The 8,111-nt window shown below is 46.3% G+C and overlaps 1 long non-coding RNA gene across 1 annotated transcript; it reads right to left on the reverse strand.

Moving 5' to 3' along the window:
* Positions 1-869: 869 nt before the first annotated feature.
* LOC110148100 (uncharacterized) lies at positions 870-7,580 on the reverse strand. The gene is made up of 3 exons (XR_002317063.2): positions 7,491-7,580; positions 5,535-5,593; positions 870-1,747 (listed from the first exon to the last, which is right to left on the reverse strand). It is a non-coding gene; the product is annotated as an uncharacterized lncRNA (long non-coding RNA).
* Between the last annotated feature and the right edge of the window lie 531 nt (positions 7,581-8,111).

The following is an 8,111-nucleotide window of genomic DNA, read 5'->3' on the forward strand; positions in this document are numbered from 1 at the left end:
TTTCTGTAACAATTAGCAATAACAAACATCTTTTCATGTCCTGCCTCAAATCTTTTTCCAAAGCTGCAGAAGTTCACTCAGCCTCTGTGCAGGGCAGCCTCAAAGTGCAGAGAAGTCAACATCCCCCGGGATAACCCTCTCCTATGGAGGTTTAAAATCAATGCTCAAATGCCCCAACCTCCCACCGTTCAAAGGAACAATTGTGAGATGTGTTCTAGATTATTCTTAGGAGATTTAACAGCAGGATTCAGGCCCACCTGCCCACAGCAATAACCAACTCACATACTTTACTGATTTTTCACCCTTTCTCACTACCCCTATTTCCATCACTCTTGCATCCTCGGATCATCTCCCCAAACCTACCTGTACTTAAGTTCTTGTCTCAGGCTTGGCTTTTAGGAGAACACAAATGAAGACTCTGGACTTGCCTGGTGGCTCAGTGATAAAGAATCCATGTGCCAATGCTGGAGACATGGGTTTGATCCCTGGGTTGTGATCCCGAGGTTCAGAGGGGTTAAGAAACCTCAGTTAACCAGAAAATAAGTGACTTTGCTGTGCTGGGTGGGGACCAATTCAGAGGACACTTCTTAATCATGGACTTACAGAGTCTCATAGCTGGAAGGACTCTTAGAAATATCTAGTGCAGTGTTCTCAGCCTATTATTACCTTTCCAAGGGTGTTTTCAGATTTTTTTTTAACCCTATCCACTGCTCCCATGAAATTTTAATACCACAGATATATTATATATCCATTTATGCACTGTGCATGCATGCTTGCTTGGCTAGATATTCTTTCAGGTATTGTTGACATTTCTCCTTTTCAGCACTTGACATAATTATTGATGGATTGAATAACTTAGTAGAATGAAATATAGTAAAATACAACTTTTAATTGTCAAATCCCAAGTCACACACAAAGTCACTGAGAAATAAACATAAACAACTTCCAGGAGGCAGTGAATAGGAGCCAATAGGCACACATGAACCATCTCTTATGACAGGGCTTTGTGATTGAGTGAGGATTAAGAGAAAGTCTTCAATCCATCCCCTGTAGTCTTGCAGTACTGATCCTGCATGCATTTTGTGTATCTTCTATGACCTTAATGTCAATACAAAAGAGAACCTGACGAGAGAAAACAAGTAAGCTCTAAGAAATAAGATTTTCCCAGATAGGCTTGAGCTTTGGAGGGCCACCAGCCTTTGCAATATCTAAGACTGTTTCACCTCCAGAACCAATGTTCACCCCTTCGAGTGTGATGAGAATGCATGAGTTAGTCCAACGCCATCATTTTACCAATTAGAAGGATACCAAGTTCTGGAGGAGTTGTCATACAAGGTGATCAGACAGAGCTGGAATGAAAACCTGCTCTTCCAATTCTGAGCCCACAGCTGATTTTATGTCACCTAAGACCTGGCTCACTAGTCCATGTGAACTGGGCCCAGGATCAGCGAGTCTTGGTGCTCTTTTTTTTTAAAAAAACTACGTATTTACTCATCTGCTGTGTTGGATCTTAGTTGCAGCACACAGCGTCTTCTCTGTGGCATACAGGATCTCTTATTGTGGTCTCTTCTTTGTGGCATGGGCTCCTTTCTCTAGTTGCAGCTCACAGTCTCAGTAGTTGTGGTATGTGGGCTTCGTTGCTCCATGGCATGTGTGATCTTCCCGGACCAGGGATCGAACCTGGGTCCCCTGTATTGGAAGGTGAATCCTTAACCACTGGGCCACCAGGGAAGTCCCTGTTGGTGCTCTTTGGGAGAAAAAAAAAAAATCTTCATTTTGCTGTTGGAATGTACCATGATTATTAAGCTGTGTTACAGTTGCTCCCCAACCCAATTTCCGCTGGGGCATATAAAAGCAGAGAGCTAATTATATGATAGTAATTACCTGGAAATTATATGTTTATTGGTTTTCCACTAGCAGATACTACTATTTTTGAACTTTGCATTGTTCTCTGCTCAGTGACAGGAGTCACACTGTCTCCTCCAAGTATGCCCTCCAATCTCATGATTAGCAAACTTTTAAAAAGGAGCCACTGCCAGCAGCACGGAAAGCCTCCTGGGTAGGAAAGGGAGCATGTTGACACCGTCCACGCAGGAGGCACCCGAAAGTCTCCATCCCCCACACCCACATGCACCTCACGTCTTGATAGAAGCCTTTAATAATAAAGTGCTCAGCATCCTCTGGTCTAAATGAAGCACATTCCTATCTCTGCCCTTGGATACTGGGAATAGTGTCCAATAGGAAGGGGCCTCATCTGCCACCGGATATATTTATCCACCCTTCAATTATGTGCCTTGGTTAATTGTCCCTTTTCTACCAGCTCTTCTTATGACAGAGATCCTGAGCCTCGCCCGTAATTATAGTGAGGAAATATTTCTATGAGCTTTTAAAGGGAAGCCTAAACTGGGTCAAAACACGGAAGGTAGGACGGTCAGGAAGCAAGGGTCAGTGTCAGCTTCACCTTGATGAGTTGGTTTCCAGGGGTCTTCTCCCACTTGAGGGCCCTTATCTAAAATCTATCGTCAGCATCCCATTCAATTGTTATTATTCCAGTTAAGATTTAGGAACAACTTCCATGGAGGACTTTACAGTTTACAAAGTGCCCTTTACATGAAGCACCTCACTTATCTTCAGAAATGCTGAAAGCAGTTAGGAGATTGGGTTTACACACCCAGCCATTGAAATGTATCTCCTTGCCTGTGTGGAAGGGCCAGAGGGCAAGCTGGATTCAGTCCTATTGATGCTTCACTATGGGTAAGGTTGGAGAAGGAAATGGCAACCCACTCCATTATTCTTGCTTGAAAAATCCCATGGACAGAGGAGCCAGGCTGGCTACAGTCCATGGGGTTGCAAAGAGTCAGATGTGACTGAGTGACTGAATGCACACACTATGGGTCAGGAGGCAGCCCACAGCACCAGTCACTCTGTATATGTCTTCTGTTCACCACAGGACCTCAGCACCTAGCACAGCACCCAACACACTGTTCAGTTCCATTCAGTTCAGTCGCTCAGTTGTGTCCAACTCTCTGCGACCCCATGAATCTCAGCACACCAGGCCTCCCTGTCCATCACCAACTCCTGGAGTTTACTCAAACTCAAGTCCATCGAGTCGGTGATGCCAACCAGCCATCTCATCCTCTGTCGTCCCCTTCTCCTCCTGCCCCCAATCCCTCCCAGCATCAGGGTCTTTTCCAATGAGTCAACTCTTCACATGAGGCGGCCAAAGTATTGGAGTTTCAGCTTCAACATCAGTCCTTTCAAAGAACACCCAGGACTGATCTCCTTTAGGGTGGACTGGTTGGATCTCCTTGTAGTCCAAGGGACTCTCAAGAGTCTTCTCCAACACCATAGCTCAAAAGCACCAATTTTTCGGCGTTCAGCTTTCTTCAAAGTCCAACTCTCACATTCATACACGACCACTGGAAAAACCATAGCCCTGACTAGACGGACCTTTGTTGATGGAGGAAAGGTTTACTGAGTGAGTGACTGTATATGTCTAGCATAGGGATTTATGAGATCATTGTTAATTATGGAATTTCTCCTTGTTCAGTACATTCTTACCTCCACGCCATTGCTGATTATGCCTGCTTGGAAGCCCCTCCTATCTCTGTAAATGTGGCCATCAGCTTTGCATGAATTCTCCTAAGTTAGAGACCCACTCAGGGCCACTCACAAACAAGGATCCTTTCCTTTTCTGCACTCTTCCAGCCCTCCTCACCTAAATCATCATCCCACTCACTTAACCTTGATATGAGGTAGCAAGTCAATCAATCAACTGCCCAACCATTTCATTTATCAGATGAAGAAACAGGTCTGAAGAGGTAAGCAGCCTTGCCCAAGCCCCAGATAATCCCAGTGAGTCAATGGCAGGGTTGACACCAGAGTCCTGGTCTTTTGGTTAGCCATCCAGCGTAATCAAAGGGTAGGAAGTAGGTTTCATCACAATTGTCGGCTTTGCTCAGGCTGTGCCAGCTGCCCAGAGTGAGGGATGGAGTAGACGCATGAGGGAGTAGCCTGCCTGGTGGGAAACAGTGCTGAGATTGTTTAATCACGTCTGCCAGGCTGTGGGAATGAGTGTGTGGGATGGAGAGTAGCTCATGTGGCAACATTTGGGACCTCCAGTTGACCTGACCTGAATCTGATGCTCTCAGCTGCTCCTTTCCTCTCCCAAGTCTTAGTCAGTTGATTCCAGGCAACTCCTTTTGCTCATGCTGAAAAGAGCACGACAGTTGAAGGCCAGTCCAAGAGCCAGGTCAGGACGTGTCTCCCGCTTGGCTTGTGATAGGGCTAGACTGTTGCCTACTCTTCCCCACCATCTTGCCCCAGTGCCAGAGATGGTTTAAAAACTTCGAACATGTGTTTGTATAATTAGAAGAACAACCTTTAAGGGACAAGCAGCTCAGCGTGTGGGATCTTAATTCCCTGGCTATGGATGGAACCCATGCCTCCTGCATCAGAAGGCGGAGCCTTAACCACTGGACCACCAGGGAAGTCCCCAGTAATGGAGTTTTAAAATGCCAGCAGAACCAAGCAAGTTTGTTTTTGTTTGTTTTTCGAAGGATAATTGCTCTCAATATTATATTGGTTTCTGTCAAACATCAACATGAATCAGCCATAGGTATACTTATGTCCCCTTCCCTTTGAACCTCTCTCACAACGCCCAAGAAAGTTTGTTTTAAAGGTAGAAGGAAGTTTAAGGAAAAGATTAAGCATAATGCGGTAATAATATGCAGAACCAGCTCCACTGAGGGAGAAGCAGGTTTGCAAACTCAGGGACAATTAGGAAAATGTTTCTCTTCCTTGTGGGTTTGGAAGAATAGTAGCAAATACAGACACCTATAGGGCCAACACAGATAATACATATGAATGAGTCAGCCTGTGTGTAGGGTACTGGAGAACAGTGGGGACTGTGGCTGATTGAGAAGGCATGCCCTACTTTGAGGAGTTCAAATTTTCCAACATTTGTGAAAACATAGCACTCACCAACTAGATATTTGCAGACTTTATTTAGCTTTAGGGATTTAGACTGAAAACTCTGTCCATTAGAGATGAGTGTGTATCTGATCTAAAGTTACCAACTGGTTAATCAGAAAAATAAAGAAGGCTACCTGATTCTCACAGGGTGGTGACAGTGAGGATTTGAGGGGCAGATTCTAGAGGAAACACGAGGCCCTCCCCAACCTCTGACTATTTTATGGAACAGAGTGCCACTACTCTCTGCGGTCTGTCCTGCAGTCCTTCTGGCTATCATTCCAGACTGAATAACTCATACTTAAGCAACAATACTGCTGGGGTAGGGAATGCTTTACAGTGAGACCAAGTCCTGGGGTTTAAAGTTGGGGTTTCCTAAAAAGTGGGAGCAGATATGTGAGGCAGAGTAGAGAGGTTTGCGGGTCAGATCTGCAAGGCAGAAGCAAAAAGGAAGACGTTTTCTCAGAGAAGCATGAGGCTGGGGCCCAGGACTGGCAAGGCCCCAGGTGGGACTGGGCCGTGTAGTGTGGCAGCCCCAGGGCTTGTGGTACTCACAGACATACCTGGGATGACTTTTTGGCCCCAAACTTCTTCGTTTCACTTCTTGGCACTCGCTCTCAATCTATGGGGAGAAAAAAAAAATCATATTTAGCTTGCATGCTTTAAATTTTTTCCATTGCTACATTGAGATTGTCCCTAGTTACCCTCCCCTCCCCACTAGTTTAGCTTGATGAAGCCTTGGAGAATAAAGGGAGGGGGCAGGAGGGTCAGAGTGGCCTGCCCCTCCCTTTTGGAGCAAGCAGCTTGCTCTCAAGGGGACCATGAAAAGCTCCCAGGAGGAGGCCTCAACAAGCCGAGAGGAGTGCCTGGCGCTGGAGGGTCCCTGCCACTCAATGCCTTCTTTTCTAATACACCCTGGAGGACTTGTAGCCCCAGGAAAGGGGAGCCATTGAAATCTGGAGCAGCCTGCCTGATCTCTGCCCCAACCCGCAGAAGGAGCCAGCCATAATAACTGCTCCAGCTCCCTTACAGGAGGGCTGGGTAACTCAGTGCAGGGGAAAGTGTACAATGCTTGGGAAAATAGAGTCCTAGAAATACAAAATATTATTTTGAACCCTCCCTTCCCACACTTTTCACCTTCATGAGATGTTGTCTTTCAGGCCCAGTCAAAATGATTTGAGTTATAAGAGTATTAAACTCAACCAAACTGACAAATCTCAGGCCCTTGGAAACAGCAGCCCTCACTTTGGCCTTGCCCCTCTTCCCTGGGAGGAGACAGAGAGTGGGCCAGTGGGAAGAGCGTGGACTGGGGCTTCTGGCAAGTCTGGGTTTGAATCTCAATTTCACAAATGGTAAAACACCCTCTCTGAGTCTCAGTCCCCACACCCACCCCCAGCCATAGCAAGCTGCCATGAAGTTGGTTGACATGGTCCCTCTGAGTCCCTGAAATTTTGAGCAACCTGAAGTGGGGCTACAGGTAAATTTTTACATAGGTGGGAAGGAAAGAATGTCTGTTGGATTCTTAGATGACATTTATGCTTTCTGTACAATTCAGCTATTGCCCAAAGGCACAGACCAGGGATAGATAAGCTGTGTCCCTAGTAAGGTAACATTCTTTCATTATAGAATATGTATTATTTGCCACCAAAGTCCTGTGAAAACTTACCTCTTGGACCTGTAAAAACAGACTCTCCAGCCCCTGGAAGCCTGAGAGGCCAAAGATTGAGGTTCAGGGAAATGGTTATATCCCAGGAGCTGGGACAGGGGGACTGCTCACCTCCTGAGGCCCCCTGGGTGTGGTCACCCAGTAGAGCTGATGTCTGCACCCCTCTGGGTCCTGTCTCAAGCACACTTTCCTGTGACCGGAACACCTGCAGCCCTACTCAGCAGAGAGGCAGTGACAGAGCAGCAGACAGCTTACGCCTGCGTCCTAGTGGCTTGTTCTCTAGGACACAGAAAAAGACATGGTGACAACCAGTGTTCAGACCCATCTAGTAAGGCAGTGAGAGCTCCTGGGTCCAGAGTCACCTCTTTTTCTTTGAAAAGAAGGTCTTCTCTTTGGCTGGAGGATAAAGTCTAAGCCCCGAAGCCTGGGCCCTAGGCTTCCCAACATGGCTCACATCCACCGGCACATGATCATTGGTACCCATGGCCCCTGGAGCCCAGAACCCAGCTCCTCACATGCTTCCTGCCTTTGCACACACACTCACTCACGTCTCATTTCCATCAGCTCAACACCTGCCTACTCTCAACATGTCTGAGAAAACGTCTCCTTTTCACCTCCAAAAAGTAAGATAACTCCTTTCAATGCATCCTAAACCATCAAACTTGACTGATCTGCTTGCATATCATTCCCCTAACAAGCATGTAAAAGCTATCAGAACAGAAACAGGCCTAGCATGCAGCTCCATATGGGGGCCCCTGGTGAGCCATCTGAACCCATTGGTTTCTGGACCTTGGGGAGGTCCCATGGTAGGGATGAGGAATATAGGAGCAGCAGGGGTGGGGGGAGCCAATACCTGCCAGTTGTGCTCAGTCTGGCCTCTCTGCTTCTCCGGATCACGAGCTCTGTGCTCAAGCACCGAGCCGTTTGCCTTGTCCACCCCAGGACTTTTATTTCGACTTGGGACTTTGGCTTGCTGCGCGGACTCTGGGCTTGGTTCAGCCCTCTGGTTTTGGTGGCTCAACAACCCGTGATGGGGAATTCCCTGCCCCAGCCTCAGATTCTCAGCTCCTACTCCTGTTTCCATTCCAAGGGAGGAGTCAGACTGCTCCTTCCTCTGTGCATGCCACTGTTTTTGATCTGTAACTTATCATTTCATCTTGTATCATTTCGTTTCACGATGACTGAGCCCTTCCCTGGACTGTGAGGGATTTGAAGGCAGAAATACAATAGGGTAGATGTCAAAACATATTTTTTTTCCCTTCAGAGTTTTTTTTTTTTTTTTTAATGAGGCATGGTTGATTTATAACATTATACAAGTTTCAACAGAGTGATTCACAAATTTTAAAGGTTATACTCCATTTATAGTAATTATAAAATATTGGCTATATTCCTTGTGCTGTACAATATATCCTTGCTGCTTATTTGTTTTGTATATATAGTTTGTACCTCTTAATCTCCTCCCTCTCTCTTGCCC

Source organism: Odocoileus virginianus, chromosome 6 (assembly GCF_023699985.2).
Source record: "Odocoileus virginianus isolate 20LAN1187 ecotype Illinois chromosome 6, Ovbor_1.2, whole genome shotgun sequence".
In the NCBI taxonomy this organism is placed as follows: domain Eukaryota; kingdom Metazoa; phylum Chordata; class Mammalia; order Artiodactyla; family Cervidae; genus Odocoileus; species Odocoileus virginianus.